This window comes from Halichoerus grypus, chromosome 9 (assembly GCF_964656455.1).
Source record: "Halichoerus grypus chromosome 9, mHalGry1.hap1.1, whole genome shotgun sequence".
NCBI classification, from domain to species: domain Eukaryota; kingdom Metazoa; phylum Chordata; class Mammalia; order Carnivora; family Phocidae; genus Halichoerus; species Halichoerus grypus.
The window spans coordinates 62,829,353-62,845,999 of NC_135720.1; the positions used below are offsets into that span (position 1 = coordinate 62,829,353).

Here is a 16,647-nt window from a genome sequence, read left to right on the forward strand (position 1 = left end):
AGTCCTCTTGTAAAAAAAAAATGGCAGCTCTTGATTTGATATCTGTAGTTTGTTTTGTTTTGTTTTTTAGTAGAGTACACTGATGCAAAAATTTGATAAAGTAAAATACTAGGTTGTGATAATAAAGTGTTCTAGTGGCATTAGAAAAACATTCTCATGTGGTATCAGGGCATTAAAAAAAGTTTTTCCTTAGCATTAAAATGACATTAGTATAATAAAAATAAATGGATTCTCAAAAGAAAAGAATTATGTTTCATGGAGAACAATACTGATCTTGTGAATTATAGCAGATTCCTGCTAATAAGATGAATTAAGTCCTTTTGATTTTTTTTAATACAAGAGTCTTCAAGGTTTTTCTTCTTTGACATTCATGTCTTCTTATGAATATGAACACAAAGATAAAATATGTAGTATGTTTGCAAAACTGTCTTTTGATCAAATTCTTACTGATCCTCTGAAATTCATTATTCTTTTCACCAAAATAATGTGGTCTATCAATTTCATGTTCATTAAAATATTTTGAAATCTTGATCAAAAGCTAGTGTTGAAACATGAGAGGTTTCCTTCAAGAAAAAAGGGAGAAATTGTTCTTTATTTAATTATCTAAATTTATGTGAACATTTAAAAAAATCACATTTTTTTGTTGTTGTTATGAAGTTTTTCTTAAAGCATATGACATTCCCTAGGTAGTTCCCTTGATTCCGTGAATCCAAAGATTCTGGATATTATATCCTGGAGCACTTCCAGAACAGAATTATTGGAATCAATGACTGAGACTTACCATCAAATTTAACTTCAGCCCTGTCCAGTCAATAACAAAAGGAAAATAAAAAAGTGTCTACCAAATATGTTCAGAAACTATTAATTAACTCCTGAGCTACAGAGAAAATAGAAAGGACTATGAAAAAAATCTCAACTGTTTAGAACTAAATGACATTGTTGGCACTACATGCCGAATTTTGTGGGATGTGGCTAAAACAGTACTTTATTTAAAGGATATTTACAAGTTTGCACAGTTTTTGGGAAATTAACAAAATTGCCAATTGAACAAGCTGGACAAAAAACAATGGGCCAAAGCTAAAGAAATAAGTAAAAAATTAAGATAAGGATTGAAATCATTGAAATTCAGAGCAGAAATTTGAGAGGGTTGATAACATCACATAGTAACTATGTGAGGTGATGAATGAACTAAACTTACTATAATAATCATTTTGCAATATACACATATATCAAATCATTATGTGTACCCCTTAAACTAATATAAGTTATATGTCAATTATAACTCAATAAAACTGGAAAAAAATACTAAAATATTTTTATATTTTATATATCTCACACAAGAATAATCAAGAAAAAGGGAAATTCAACTTATTTTATTGTTTTAAGAAATTCAGTTTAAATATAAAAAAGAGCAAATGATTATGCAACAGAAAAAAAATAAGAAATGACTATATGGAGTAGCTTTATGCTCATGAATTTGAAAAACTGATGAAATGGATGGTTATATATCTGCACAAATAGAAAAATGCCAATTTTAATAATAAATTCTTATTAAACAAATAGCAATTAGTGAAGTGGAATTGATAAATGATAACTGAAAACAGTAGACCTAGATGGCTTTGTAGGAGTGATATCAATTGTTCAATGAATAGAGAATACTATTGTCATTTAAAAATATTCTAGAAAACAGAAAAATAAATAAAGAAGCTTAACTCATTATGTGAAGCCAATTATTAACCTATTACCAAAAGAAAATATAAAAAGTTAAAAAGGTCTATTTCACTTATGAACACAGATACAGACATTGGCAATAAAGAGTATTAAAATATATTATGACACAATTCAAGAGGAGGCTTATGTAGGTTCATGTACATTTGATCCTACTTTATAAATTTAACAGTTGGACAATCTTTCAATTCTTACTAGACTCTGGGATCTACAGACTGAGGAAAGTTACTGGAAGGATCTCTTTTTTTAATGGAGTAATACTAATCTTTAATATACATGATTTGACTGAGCAATGAAGTGTTTTTCTCCTATGAGACCAATGTTTAATGATGTTTAGATATGTTCTCATTGATGGGGGGCCTGGGTGGCTCAGTTGGTTAAGCATCTGACTCTTGATTTCAACTCAGGTCATGATCTCAGGGTTGTGAGATTGAGTCACGCATTGGGTTCCACACAGCCTGGAGCCTGTTTAAGATTCTCTATCTCCCTCTCTCTCTCTCCTTCTGTCCCTCCCCTCCACTCATTTGCACTCTCTCTCCCTCTCTCAAAAGAAAAAAAAAAAGAGAGAGAGAGAGAGAGAAATGTTCTCATTGAAAAAGTTTTCTTAAGTCCTTTTTGAATTGAAACGCAATTGGCAAAAACTAAATAAATGATGTCAATTCATTGCAATAAGGTTACAACTTTAATAGCCCCTGTTCAGTAACTGCTCACTCTCAGCTAGGTCTTGTGCCAAGCACTTTGCACACATCATTTCCTTTAATCCTCATAGAACCTCTATCAAGAAAGTCTTTTATCACCTCTTCTTTACAGATGAAAAAACTGAGGGCTGGGGCACCTGGGTGCTTCAGTTGGTTAAATGTCTGCCTTTGGCTTAGGTCATGATCCCGGGGTCCTGGGATTGAGCCCCAGGTCCGGCTCCCTGCTCAGTAGGAAGTCTGCTTCTCCCTCTGCCCTTCCCCCTGCTCATGCTCTCTCTCAAATAAATAAATAAAATCTTAAAAAAAAAAAAGAAAAAAGAAAAGAAAAAACTGAAGTCCAGAGATATAAGTAGCTAGCTTAACCATTGGGTTATGCTCTTTCTCACCTTCTACAATCTTCTTTGAACAAATAATACAAACACCAATTGTCTATTGAGGTGCATTTGGCACCTCAAGTTTTATTGTCTTGATTTCTCTGGGCTCTACACTTTATAATTGAGGACTGTTTATCCATACATTAAATTTAGAGCAATTTCCCTTAACAGGAATACCTGACGCTTATATGATACTTAACTAGTGTCAAACATTGATCTTAGCACTTATGTTAACATACACACATATATATACACACAAACACATATATTACCTCATTGTAATCCCATTTTATTGATAAAGAAACTGAGGCCTCTAATGGTTAAGAAACTTGCCCGGGGTCACCCAGTTTAGAAGTGGCAGAGCACACTTTCAAACAAACCCAGATCATTGGTTCCAGTTTGGGTCAAGAGCACTACATTTTATGTTCACTGATTCTCCAGGTTGTAGCTGGCAAACGTAATAACCAGAATGCAAGCTCTATGAAGGGCTTTGTTTCTTCACTGCTTTATCCTCATCACCAGAATACAGTAGGTGTTTAATAAATGCTATATATATATATGTTGCATGAATGAGTGGGTGGATTGCTGAGTCCTTACCATGTGCAAGGTAAAATCCTTGGTAACAAGATAAGCAAGAATGAGCCAAGTGTGAATGAAGAAATAGATACTTAGTTGCTTTCTATGTGCATTTAACATGTATACCTTTAGAGAATAACTACCATCACAGTTGACATACAGATATTTCTAAATATCTGTAATATGAGCAAAATCTCCTAGTTTTGCCTCTCTTTGTCATGTGTTGAGGTTGGCATCTATCTAGTACACTTTAATTCCATGACTCTTTTTTTGGCCAAATGAAAAAAAAAAAGGTCACTAGGCAAGAAACAATGTTCCTTTCATTGTGTGCCTCTCAGTTTTTCTGCTTCCTGGACATTTTGTATTGAGGTTCTTTTTGTTAACTCTCTGCACACCTCTCCCCTCAGCTTTTCATTGCTAACGGGGTCAATTACTGAACAGTAGGGGCAGTTACTCAGTAACCCCTGCTTTGTACAGAAACTGTTAGGAAAGTTTGCCTCTTGGAGCCTAATTGACATCCCCTTGACAGGAACCTTCAAACCTACTCCTCATAACTAAAATTCAGTTGGATACCCAACACATCTTGAACTGTTAATCTATACAACCTGTTTTTAAAGCACCCACGGCAGTGTTACTTTAGCTCTCACCAGAGAGAGCAATACATTTACAGCATAAAGCAAATTATAACAATAAATAGTATAATTAAAACATCACAATTATTTTTGATAGTCTCAAGTACCATAAAAAATATAAAGATATTAGAATTAAGAATTAACAAAATCTTCAGTAAAAGTATAACTTGATGGGATTTGGTGTGCATACAATTCTGCTTTCCACTAAGAAACTACCTTCTGTGTCACACTGTGGGAATGTTCCACTGAGAGTTAAACAGAAGGGAGCTTGGAATAGAAGAGGTTCAAGTGTGATTCTCACATCATAAATATGCTTTAAGGTATTAGGGAGAGAAATGTGAAACCAAAGAGAATAGGAGGCTGCTCCAAGGAATGGTAATTCTACTTTAAATTTTTGGTGTGTGTGTGTGTGTGTGTGCGTGTGTGTTGAATCCTTATTTTACATTCAAAGAAATGGGTATATTTAGAATAGAATTCAATACTGCCTAAAACTTAAAAGACAGAAGAGGACGGTTGGGCATTAACTTGCCCCTTGGGACTTTATTCCTAGATTGCAGCCACCCCACTCATTCTTCAGCCCACTTCTCTGGCTCACAGTAGCAGGCGTGTGGGGTTGGAAGAGAGTTTCCCTTATGCCCTCAGGAGGTCTTGAGTCAACATGTTTGCCAGTCATTGTGTAGTACACCTATTCTCTATTTGTTGTGTGGGTGCACAATGGGATGATTCTTGAAATGGTTAAGACTTTTCATCCACGTAAAGAACAGAACTTTGGATCCACTTAGGGATCTTCCGATAGGTTCAGACCAGCCTCCAAGACCAGAAATGAATCATTGACAAATTAAGTGGACTAAAGTTAGAAATAGTTAAAGGAAAAAAATGATTGTCATTCATTGTGACTTCTTCCCTGTTATAATAAAATTTGTAAAGTGCTTTTGAGCGTGCCTGGACCAGAGAAAGCACTATGTCAGTGTTTGCTATTATGTTACTGCTCTCTGTTACAGTCAAGAATCAGAGCTCCCACCATAGCTGAAATTCTTTTGGAATAATAAATCCTTCTTACGTCTATGCAAATTATTACCATTTCTAACGACACACACACACACACACACACAATCTCCTCTAAGTTCAAAACATAACTCATTACTAAAAAATTCTGGATAAATATATAATATAAAATTTCTAATGAATATAAACAGGGTCTTTCAATAGTTCATGGAATCACATTTTTAACAAAAGGTTACTCTATAATCATATTATATTTAAAGGATTCTATAGCAGATATTTGTTGGTTTTCACTGTCTGAATCACTCTCCCTTCTTCTGATAATAATACCCCAATTTCCTATTGAGATATCATCTCTCTCCTCCTGTGTGCTATCTTTGGGATTGCAGAGAGTATTTCCCCATTTCCTAACCAACATAGGGCAGAAGATCCAGATAACTCAACCTCTGTCTCTGGGACTTGGAAACTTGAGTGGAAGGGTCAGGATGGAAAATGTTGGAGCTGATTAATCACATTAAGGCTCCTTACAAGACAGTTATGTAAACTCTACTACTTGCATCCAAGGAGCTGCTTGGGATCCTGCCTTCCTGAGCTTGGTTCTTCAGCTATTCCTTCAGTTCTAAGAGCTACTCCATAAACTTGCAATAATTTCCTTTTTGTCTATGTTAATTATAATTGTTTTTATTACCTGAAACAAACAAATCCAAGCAAACAACCACAACAAAACAAACCTTAAGCAAGCAAGCAAACAAACAAACAAAAACCCAACTAATTATCTTACCTCCTCTTTTTTTCTTCCTGCAGGTTAAGAAGTATATACCTAGAATCCTTCAAAATATGTCCATAATTATGTGGATTTAAAAAACTACATATAAATTCTCAAAACAACAAACATAACTCTTCACTTTATGTTAAGCTATAGACTCCACCCAGAATTTAGGTATTTGGTGGTAGGTCGTATCTAATTGAACTATTACTAATCTGTTTGGTCAGTTCAAAGAACAATGATGTTCCCCACATAATCATTATGGCATTTGGTGTCATGATATTAATATGGATTCTGCAAAAGTCTTCTGAATACTACCCTGACTGTTCATAATTTGAATTATCCATATTTATTTTGGGGGGTTGTTTTTGTTATTGTTTTGTTTTGCTTTTACTTCTTCCTATGATTTTACGCTAAGATCCTCTCCAAGAATAAAAATGTCTTATACTTTCAATACTATATACCAAATTATATTCTGCCTCGAGGTACTGTAAAACTTTATATATTCATCTCTTCACTTTCAAAGATTCCCTTGACACTTCACGTTCCACTGAACCTTTCTCATGGGCATTCCTGCTCTGAGTCCTCACAATTCTTCCCATTAGATCCTGAGCCAAATGCCTTCTGTCCTTGGGAGAGATGCCATTTACTTTTTGGCAAGAAGACATTGGTTGATCTTTGGAATGCTATCAAATTTGTGTTCGCCAACCTTTCTCAAAGACCTTTGGGTATTATCTTTGGTATTTCCATGGGTGAGCCTCTTTTATTTCCTCCGAACATTGGAGAGGTTACCAACAAAATATGCCGGGTTTAATGGTTGCCCGTGCTTTTCCTGAATATTCCTCAGAATGTGCTCTAGCACACACAAGAATTCCCTAATTTATTTCTGCAGTGGTTTCCTCTTTAGGGACATTACCTCTAAAATGCTCAAAAATGTCTCTCTTTTATTTCCCTTTTCATTTTTGTCTCACGCATTGGTCTCCTTTGGTGTGCAAACAGCCAAAGGCTGCTTTTCCTGCATGGCGTGCTTATTCATCGTGAGCAGTCTCTACATTCACTCTCTTTGAAATTTCTTGCCAATTCAGGGATTAACCTTTTTCAGTTTGATCTTTTATCTGCTTTCTTCTCTTTCTGCTCGTACTCACTAGTTCTCAGTCGCTGTCTTTATTCATTTTAGAAGCTCTATTTACCGGCCTTAGCTGCAGCTAGAGAATCAGTTCTGATCCTGAGTCCAAGTGTTACTTGGCTCCTGGGCTACCTTCCCGAGGGAATACCACAGGCAGGGCCAGGGGTGCTCTCTGGCAGCTTCCTAGAACATGCTTTCTGGCATTCCTTGAGACCAACTTTCTTCCATAATTTGACTGTCAGCACCAGTGCTTTCTATTAATTATTGTCAGGTTGTAGCCCATAGCAGCCAGCCAATGAAAGTCAAGGGAGCCTTAAAAAAAAAAAAACAAAAAAACCCAAACTCTCATTTTGAGCTGATATATTACTATGTGTTCCCAACTCCGAAGATGAGACTTTTTTTTCTTCCAGATGACAAAGTAGAGTAGCTCTTTCCTGACCTCCTCTTGTCCTTCAATTCCACACCCTACCTAGTACCATTTATGCCTCCTAAATATTCCTTAGATTAGTTGACTTCTTTCTCATTCCCTAGGTAAAGCGTCTATCACCTCTTGTATAGACGGCTGACCTTGCTTTCTCAGTGGTACATCTGGCACTCACTTTTGATCCATTCAATTGATTCACAATGCAGTAGACCAGTGGTTCTGAAAGTGTGGTCCCCACACCAGCAACAGCATCAGCATCGCCTGGGATCTTGTAAGAAATGGGATTCTCCCACCCAAACCTAGACATAAGGAATCAGAAACTGGGCTGTGGCCCAACAATCCATCTTAAAAAGTCTTCTAAATGATTCTGAAATACAGAAAGTTTAAGAATCCCTGCAGTGGAGTCATCTTCTCAAACCATGGATCATACGGTATAAGGTCCTTCAGTGAATTCCAATTACTTTTAAGATAAAGTAAAAAAGTCTTATGCAGCTTTAACAGCCCGGGATGATGGGGAACCTGCCTCTGCCTCCAATCTCAGTGCATGCCGCGCTCCCGTCTGCATTCCCTGCGTGGCCTGAGGGAGTCACTGTACCAGCTCTCCCTTTTCCCTGGAGCAACTTCCCTCCTCTCTTTGTTGATTTCCTCTTTTTCACTCCACTGGCAGTTGCTTATGAAAGGATTCCTGACAACCTCCCAACACCCACCCTCCTACATACACACTAAATCAAAGGCCCCTAGTACAAATCTCATGGTAATGTCATTTTTACAAAGCACTTACCATGGTAGCTAGTGTACCTATATTTGTGTATTTGATTAGTGTTGCCTCTGTTTGGCTGTAACTAGGCTCAGATAATAGGCATCAGGTTTTTTCCTCAGTATTCAATCCCTAGAGCCTAGTCAGACTTGGTATATCCTTGCTGTCAACAAATGTTTTTTTTTGAGTGACCAAGTAGTTAACAATTATTGAGCATTTGCAATGTTCCAGGAACAAGGCTAAGACTTTTCAATAAATTTTATCATTTTATTTTCAGGAAAAAATTATTTCTTTTGTGCATTTAAAAAATAAATACATATATGGGCGCCTGGGTGGCTCAGTTGGTTAAGCGACTGCCTTTGGCTCAGGTCATGATCCTGGAGTCCCGGGATCGAGTCCCGCATTGGGCTCCCTGCTCGGCAGGGAGTCTGCTTCTCCCTCTGACCTTCCTCCCTCTCACGCTCTCTGTCTCTCATTCTCTCTCTCTCAAATAAATAAATAAAATCTTTAAAAAAAAATAAAAAAAAATAAATAAATACATATCACTTTCTATATGCCAAACATGATTCTAAGCACTTAAATAGTAATTCTCTTAAATCCATAATGGCGAGATAAAATGTACACTATAATTACATTCATTTTAGAGATGAGGAAACTGATGCACATCTATTTGTCTCATGTCACACCAGTAAGTGGTCAATCAAGACGTGGACACTAATGACTTGTCTCTGAAAAGTGTTGCTCTAAAAATACATGTTAAGAATTGAGAATTCCAGCTTACAATTGCAAAGCTGTGAATTCTGTGAATTATAGGATTTAAAATTTATTTTATGACATATATTGCTCTGAAGTTATTGTTCATTAGAACAAACTAGATCACCAACACTTCATCTCTACTCTTATCCTGGAAACCAATGGCCAGAAACAGAAAACTAGAAGTTTTAGATAATTCTCCTCCTGTCCCCAAAAGAGTGCAGATGGGTGAATTAGAGCAGGGGAGGAGTCTAGCTTTGTTTTGTTATTAGGCTGTTTATAAAGCAATTACAGGAATATGAAGAATAATCGACACATTTGCAATTGGTAATCCAGGCCTCTCTGATAGTTGTATTCCCTGATAGCCACATTCTCTTTCAGGTGAATTCCTTATTGCTGCTTTGTTGAGTCAGCTTTGAAAATTAACCAACCTCAAAGAGCCAGATTGCCTAAAAATAATAAAGGTAGAGAAAAATAATCATTTCAATAAAAATTCCAGTTATATCTCAGAGTTTGTGCACACAATGTCATCAGTTAACATTTTTAAAAGGATTTACACGTATTTAACCATTACTTAAGACAGAATAAAGAATTTCTTTTCTGTAAGTTTTACTTTCCAAATTCCCTGTTTCACAGCGGACTGCTACATAAGGTCATATGCTTTTAATGATTGTGTTATGATTGTTTGACCTTCATCAGTCTTACCATCAATAATCTCTTCAAGATGTCCCTCAGTTGTTTTCGTAAAAGATCATGGGAGGGAGTTTCATATGGACCCAAACCTATCTGGCAGCAACAGTCCCCATCCACCGCCTCTGTCCTTCTTCCTCATTTGGCTACCACGGGTCTGAGAATCCAATCGATGTAGCCTCACTCTGCTCCTACCATCAAATGTGTGGGCCTAGAATCTCAAACCCAGCTGTCCCCTGAAGGTCCTCTGACCTTCTGGGTGCCAGAGTTTCTGGGTTCCCCTTACAGTTGGAAGACTGACTATCTGAATCAAACTCTGTCACTGACTCTAGCAGCTTTGAATATGTCAACACACTCACAACATCTTTCCCACATTTCCCTTAATTTCTGGTCCTCTCTCTGTTAACTGTAGAGGCTTTAGTTCAGTTTCCAAGGCAAGAAAATAAATCCATGAGAAGCAAACTGCTTTATGTTCCTCGGCTCTTTCCTACACACTTTCTCCAACATTAAAATTCTTGCTTTTCAAGTTACAAAAACAAAAATGAAAACAAAAGCAACACACCATGGTGCACATCAAAAGATGTTAACAGGTACTAAGAAGAAGGTTGCTATAATAAAAGAACATATCTACCTATAGAGGTAAACACTATGTTAGATGGGGCATTGCCATGGCAACAGTTTCTGGATCACACCAAATTTTACAGGCTGATCATCTTTTGAACTCATGTGAAACTAATTAGCACCAGCTTTACAGGGATTAAATAAAAACACATCACTGTAGTTAATTAAGAGATTCTGAAACTTCAAGTCAAATCTACAATAAGAGAATAGGCCAGTAAGAACTAAAACAGAAAGGATAAGCTGCTAAGAAACCAACAGCCTAAGAGACACTATGATAAAATTGCGGCTAAAGGGATCTCAGGAAAGAAGCAAGTTTAATCAACTTGCAACTGAGTAATCTGAAAATGAACTGATTGATTAAGATACTTAACAAAGACGATATTAGAATAAAGGTAGAAATGAATTTAGAAGCAAAAGATGCAAGAGTGAAAAACCCTTAAATTTAAGATACAAATACTCCAATCCTTGGAGGGTGGGTGGTGGTGGGGGGCGCTTCCATTGAATCACCATTTCTCAGCTTGGCCCCAGTGGCTTCTTTCTCCTCAAGGGTCATCTAACATTCCTATTCTGATTTCATTCCTTAATCTTTTGAATATTCAGTTCACCAAGTAGTTGAAGACTCAGAAGAAAGTACCGTATTTGGTGAACATAGTAGAGGAAAAGAAAATACATCAACAGAGAACAGCATTATGGCCTCTCCTCACACCACATTGGAAAAGACAACTGTTTTGTCTTGGAAAGCTGATTCCTCCTCATTAATTCTGGAATCTAAATAGGTCAAGTGACCTCATTCTATTTCTTATCCCTGATTTTTCCTAATCTTCAATTTCTCTCTCTCTAACGGTTGCTTTCCATTGGAATTTAAGTATAATCACAGTTCTCATCTTCTATTAAAGAACCTCCACTCTCCCAAACACTGCTCCTCTGTTTTCTCTATTCTCCACAGATAGCCACATCATTCATACAGCTACCTAAGCCTCCGACAGGGAATCATTATTTATTCCTTCAACTCCCTTACCCAACATCTAGTCAATTATTACACTTAGTCAATTGAAATGCTGTAGTATTTAGTAAACCTCACTCACTTTATCTATTGTTACTTCATTGTTTAGACCTGGCTTCACTTATTTCCTGGATTATTATAATGAACCACTAATTGTTTTTACTGATAATGGATTTGATTTCCTTCAATTCATAGTAAACACTGACTCTCTTTTTCTTTTTTCTAGTTTCTCTCTTTCAAAAAAGTTTTATTGTAAAACAATGTTGGGGAGGAAGGACTTAAAGCAGCTAGTCTGTGATCAATCCTGATTACCAGGGAGATGCTCCTGGGGAGTGGGAGGTTAAGAAGGCAGGTGATCTGGTTCAATGTCCTTGTAAACATGATAACTTGACCTTCAGACAACAGACTAATCATATTTGCTGGAAGGGAGAATTCTTATCTATGAAATACTTTGAGGAAGACTTTCTTGGTTTAGGACTGCTTATTGTAAACGAACCTAAACTTGGATGGATTTATGAGGCATGCCTCCCTAGAGAGTGTCACCTAAGCTATAAAACTCTTTTTAAGTATAAAATAAAGATGTTTTACAATTTAAATGTTCCCTACCTCTGTGAGTGACATTGGGGACTTCTGTTATTCTGGACCAGAGACCAGGTATGATGCAAAAGGAGGGCTTATGGAGATTACTAGGATATTTCAGACTTCTCCCTGACTCATGACTGATTGTGTCCTTAAAATATTGATACTTTGATACTGGGCACAATCTTTGATAGAAATGAGTTTCATATGGCAGCCTGATTCTTTGTATTATTTTGAAAATACACAAATACAATAAATGGAATCAGTCTGTAAACCAATTCACAGATATAACAACATTATTTTGTGTGTTTCTACTCTTTATTGTAGGGATCTATTTAGTTGACTATTCACCTCTTTAGTTTCAATTATCAAATGTTTTTAAACAATAGTGAGAACTAATAGATTCAAAATTTTTTTTCTCCTGGCTTTTTTTTTTCAACCTAACTTTAAGTTGTGATCATTTGCTCATATCATCAAGAAAAAACTTGATTTTTCTTGGCAGGGGGAGGGGTGAAGGGAGAAGGAGAGAGAGAATCTTAAGCAGGCTCCATGCTGAGGGTGGAACCCGATGTGGGACTCAAAATGGGGCTCGGTGAGGTGCTCACAGTGGAGGGGGGGTGGCTTGATCTCATAACCCTGAGATCATGACCTGAGCCAAAATCAAGAGTTGGACACTTAACTGACTGAGCCACCCAGGAGCCCTGAAAAAACTTGATTTTTAATGGTCGGATAACCTTTCACCATATGAATATACTGTTAATTTATTCACCATTCACTTATTGTTGATCATAAATACTATTTTCACTTTTTTCTAATATAATCATTACCACAATATGCAATTTATACAGTGAATCTATAACTGTATTTCTGATTATCTCCTTAGGATTGATTTATAGACAGGGGAAAATTGGATAAAAGAGCATGAACAATTTCAAAGCCATCTATCCTTTAAAAAGACATAAGAACATGTATTTCCTTAAAGTAAAGAACTCTTCTTATCAGAATTTAAACATACTGAGTATTAACTTTTAAGGTATATGTGCTTATTTTATATTTGATAGGGAATATGTAATTTGTTGTTTTCATTTAATTCACTTTTCTCCCTGATGACTAGTAATGTAAGCTTATATTTGTTGGCTATTCATATTTATTTTATTTTTATTTATTTTTTAAAAATATTTTTAAATTTATTTATTTGACAGAGAGAGACACAGCGAGAGAGGGAACACAAGCAGGGAGAGTGGGAGAGGGAGAAGCAGGTTCCAGCGGAGCAGGGAGCCCAATGCGGGGCTAGATCCCAGGACTCCGGGATCATGACCTGAGCTGAAGGCAGATGCTTAACGACAGCCACCCAGGCGCCCCTATTCATATTTATTTTAAAATGGATTGTGAATTTGTCTATTTTCCAAATTGCTGTTACTGTGTAACTTGTTAAGTTAGAAGAACTTTTTTAAAAAAAATTTTATTTATTTGAGAGAAAGAGAGAATGAGAACGAGTTGGGGGGGAGGGGCAGAGGGAGAAGCAGACTCCCTGCTGAGTAGGGAGCCCAATGCGGGGCTCAATCCCAGGACCCTGAGATCATGACTTGAGCTGAAAGCAGAGGCTCAACAAACTGAGCCACTCAGGTGCCCCAAACTTTTTTTTAAAAAATATTTTATTTATTTGAGAGAGAGACCATGAGTGGGGATGGGAGGGTGAGGGGTCAGGGGGTAAGGGGCAGAGGGAGAGGGAGAAGCAGACTCCCCACTGAGCAGGGAACCTGAGGAGGGGCTCAACCCAGGACCCTGAGATCAGGGCTTGAGCAGAAGGCAGACACTTAACTGACTGAGCCACCCAGGCATCCCTAAATTGGAATAACTTTTTATCAGTTATATGTATCAATGACAATATCTTTTCATTTTCATATTTCAAAGTTTTTGGTAGATTGTCCTTTGATTTTCTTTTTGCATTTTTAATATGCAAAGTAATTAAATTTTATACAGTCAAGTATATATCTCTTTCTCCTTTTGCTTCTGTTTGTATTTATACTTAGACTGTATTTCATAACTAAAGATCAGTCAAATCACTATGCTATTCTAGGTTTTAATTGTAATTGGTTTTATACTAACTGAATATACAACTGAATATATTTTTCAAATACCCAAATACATTTTTCAAATACCCAATATATTTTTCAAATACCCAAACAATATTTATTGCATAATCTTTCCTTTGCACCTTCTTTTATGATGGTTTATTTATCAAACAATTTCATGGGGTGCCAGGGTGGCTCAGTCAGTTAAGCATCCAGCTCTTGATTTCAGCTCAGGTCATGGTCTCAGGGTTGTGAGATTGAGCCCTGTGTCAGGCTCCGTGCTGGGTGTGGAGCCTGCTTGAGATTCTCTTTCTCCCTCTGCCCCCTCCTACTCCCCTTCTAAACAAAAACAAAAACAAAAACAAAAACAAAAACAAAAACAAAAACAAACAAACAATTCCAGGTCAGGTATATGTCTGAATTTATCTCAAGGGAAACTACTCCGTTCCATTCATCTGTTGATTGTAGTGTTTATAGCATATTTTAAATTGTTTATATTAGTTTCCCCCTATAATTATTTTCTTCAATTGTATATCACTTGTTTATTCTTCCAGTAAACAGACTTATTTTTGTCAAGTCCATCCTTAAATCTGATTAGTATTTTGAAGAAATATTTCATCATGTTTATTTAAAGTATATGAAATAATGGCATACTGAAAGTATTTATTCTTCTCAATGAAACTGTACTGTCACTGTATTAAAATTGTTCATATCCCAAAGTAAATGTTGGTGGTGTCTTACATATATAGAATATTTATTTTTTCTGAGACATTTCATGCTTTTATTGTCCTTTGCTATTGGAGCAGGAAGCCTGACCTAGGACTCCATCCTAGGACCCTGGGATCATGACCTGAGCCAAAGGCAGACACTTAACTTACTGAGCCACCCAGGTGACCCTAGAGTACTATTTAAAAAAAAGAAAAATTATTTGAGAGAGAGAGAGAGCACACATGTGTGCATATGCACGAGTGTGGTGCAGGGCAGAGGGAGAGAATCTTCAAGCAGACTCCCTGTGGAGTGTGGAGCCCAGCACTGCACTGGATCTAAGGACCCTGAGATCATGACCTGAGCTGAAACCAAGAGTCCGGACACTCAACAGATTGAGCCACCCTGGCACCCTGAGATATTATTCTTATGTTAAGGAAGTTGTTTTCTACTACACCTAATTTTTTGTTTCCTTGTTTTAATTAAATGTTCTTTCTTCTACTGTAAGTGTCCATCGATTTTTCCTGTTAGGTCTTCGATATGTTACGATACTATTTTCTTATTTAAATCTACCTTAAATTATTGTATGACACTATTTTTCAGTTTGAATTAGTGCTGCTATTTATTTAGGTATTTTTACATACATATGCAGAAGTGATTATGTTTTTTTTTGTTATGGGGCCTTCTTAATTAACTTTTGGTATTAAGGCTAGGATACCTCTATAAAAAGTCAGATGAAATAATACAAGCATTGCATAATTCCTAACGAAGTGTAAATGTGAAATAAATGTTAAACAATGTTATTTATTTTATGTAGCAGATAGCATGATTGATAAGCTTTTGTAACATTAGGCCTATCTTTTCTTGAGTTTGAAACCAGTTGGTCCTGATCCCTGTCTTTTTTTATAGTATTGTACTACATTATATTGGTAACATTTCCAATTTCTTTTATTCATGTATTTGATTTTTTTTTATTACCTGAATTGATTTCAATCATTTGTATTTTCCCAGAATTGTCCACAACATCAAGATTTTCAAATATATTAACATCTCATTGCACGTGGTACTTTAAAAACCATAAGAGCCCCAAAGTGGCAACAGTAACCTCCTCTGATTTTGTTCCTATGTCACTTCCCGGGGTCTAGTTTTATGCATTTATCCTTAAAGGAATTAGAGGCAGCATTACCTCCTGTTATGGACTGAATGCTTATGTCCTCCCCAAATTTATATTTTAAAGCCTTAATCCCTAGTGATTTTGGAGATGGAGTCTCTAAGGAATTAATTACAGTTAAATGAGGTCATAAGGGTGGGATTCTGAACTGATAGGATTAGTGTCCTTAGAAGAAGAGACACCAGAGAGCTCTTGTTCTTCCCCCGTCCCTGCAAACCCACAAGGTCATGTGAGCACCAGACACCACCCTGCTGACACCTTAATATTGTAATTGCAGCCTCCAGAATTGTGAGAAAATAAATTTCTGTTGTTTTAGCCACTCCGTGTGTGGTGTTTTATTATAGCAGCCCTAGCAGACTAATGCACTTCCTCATCGAAGTCTTACTTCCACAGCCCTCTTATTGTGAATGTCTGCCACAGCTTTTACTTTCTTGTATTGCTCAAGAAATATTGCTTACATAAATGAAAGCAACAAAAAGTCATATCCCTCTTCTTGAATGAATGAACTCACCATTCAGTTACCTGTGTGTATATGTTAATGGGGCTGATTATCACTAGGTGTAGTGAACAAATCTTTTTTTCTGGGCATGAGAAGCAGAGAAACAAATCCTGAATGTCTTCCCTTTGGTATCTGAGCCACCAGTAGATCTCCAAAGTTATCTATTTGTCTCTCTCTAAACTTAAAATGGCCTAAGTGTAGTAGTTATAAAGATAACAACAGGTTCACTCACAATGTGTTCGTTCATCTGACTCAAACTTGTTTTTTACTTTGATGCTATATGAAATAAGTGCTAGGTTGTATCTTTAAAAAATATGAAAAAGAGGACCGTCAACTGGCTTCTGGACGATGCAGGACACATGGCACGTGGTTCTGTGACTGAAAACACCTCCTCTGGACACCGAGCGGCTGATTTTCAATCCAGGCTCTACCTTTGGCTCTCTATGAGACTGTCAGGCAACATCTTCA

The 16,647-nt window shown here is 36.6% G+C and overlaps 1 protein-coding gene across 2 annotated transcripts in view; it reads right to left on the reverse strand.

Moving 5' to 3' along the window:
- Nucleotides 1-16,647, reverse strand: part of FUT9 (fucosyltransferase 9) — a 191,035-nt gene that overhangs the window by 13,297 nt on the left and 161,091 nt on the right. The window lies entirely within an intron of this gene.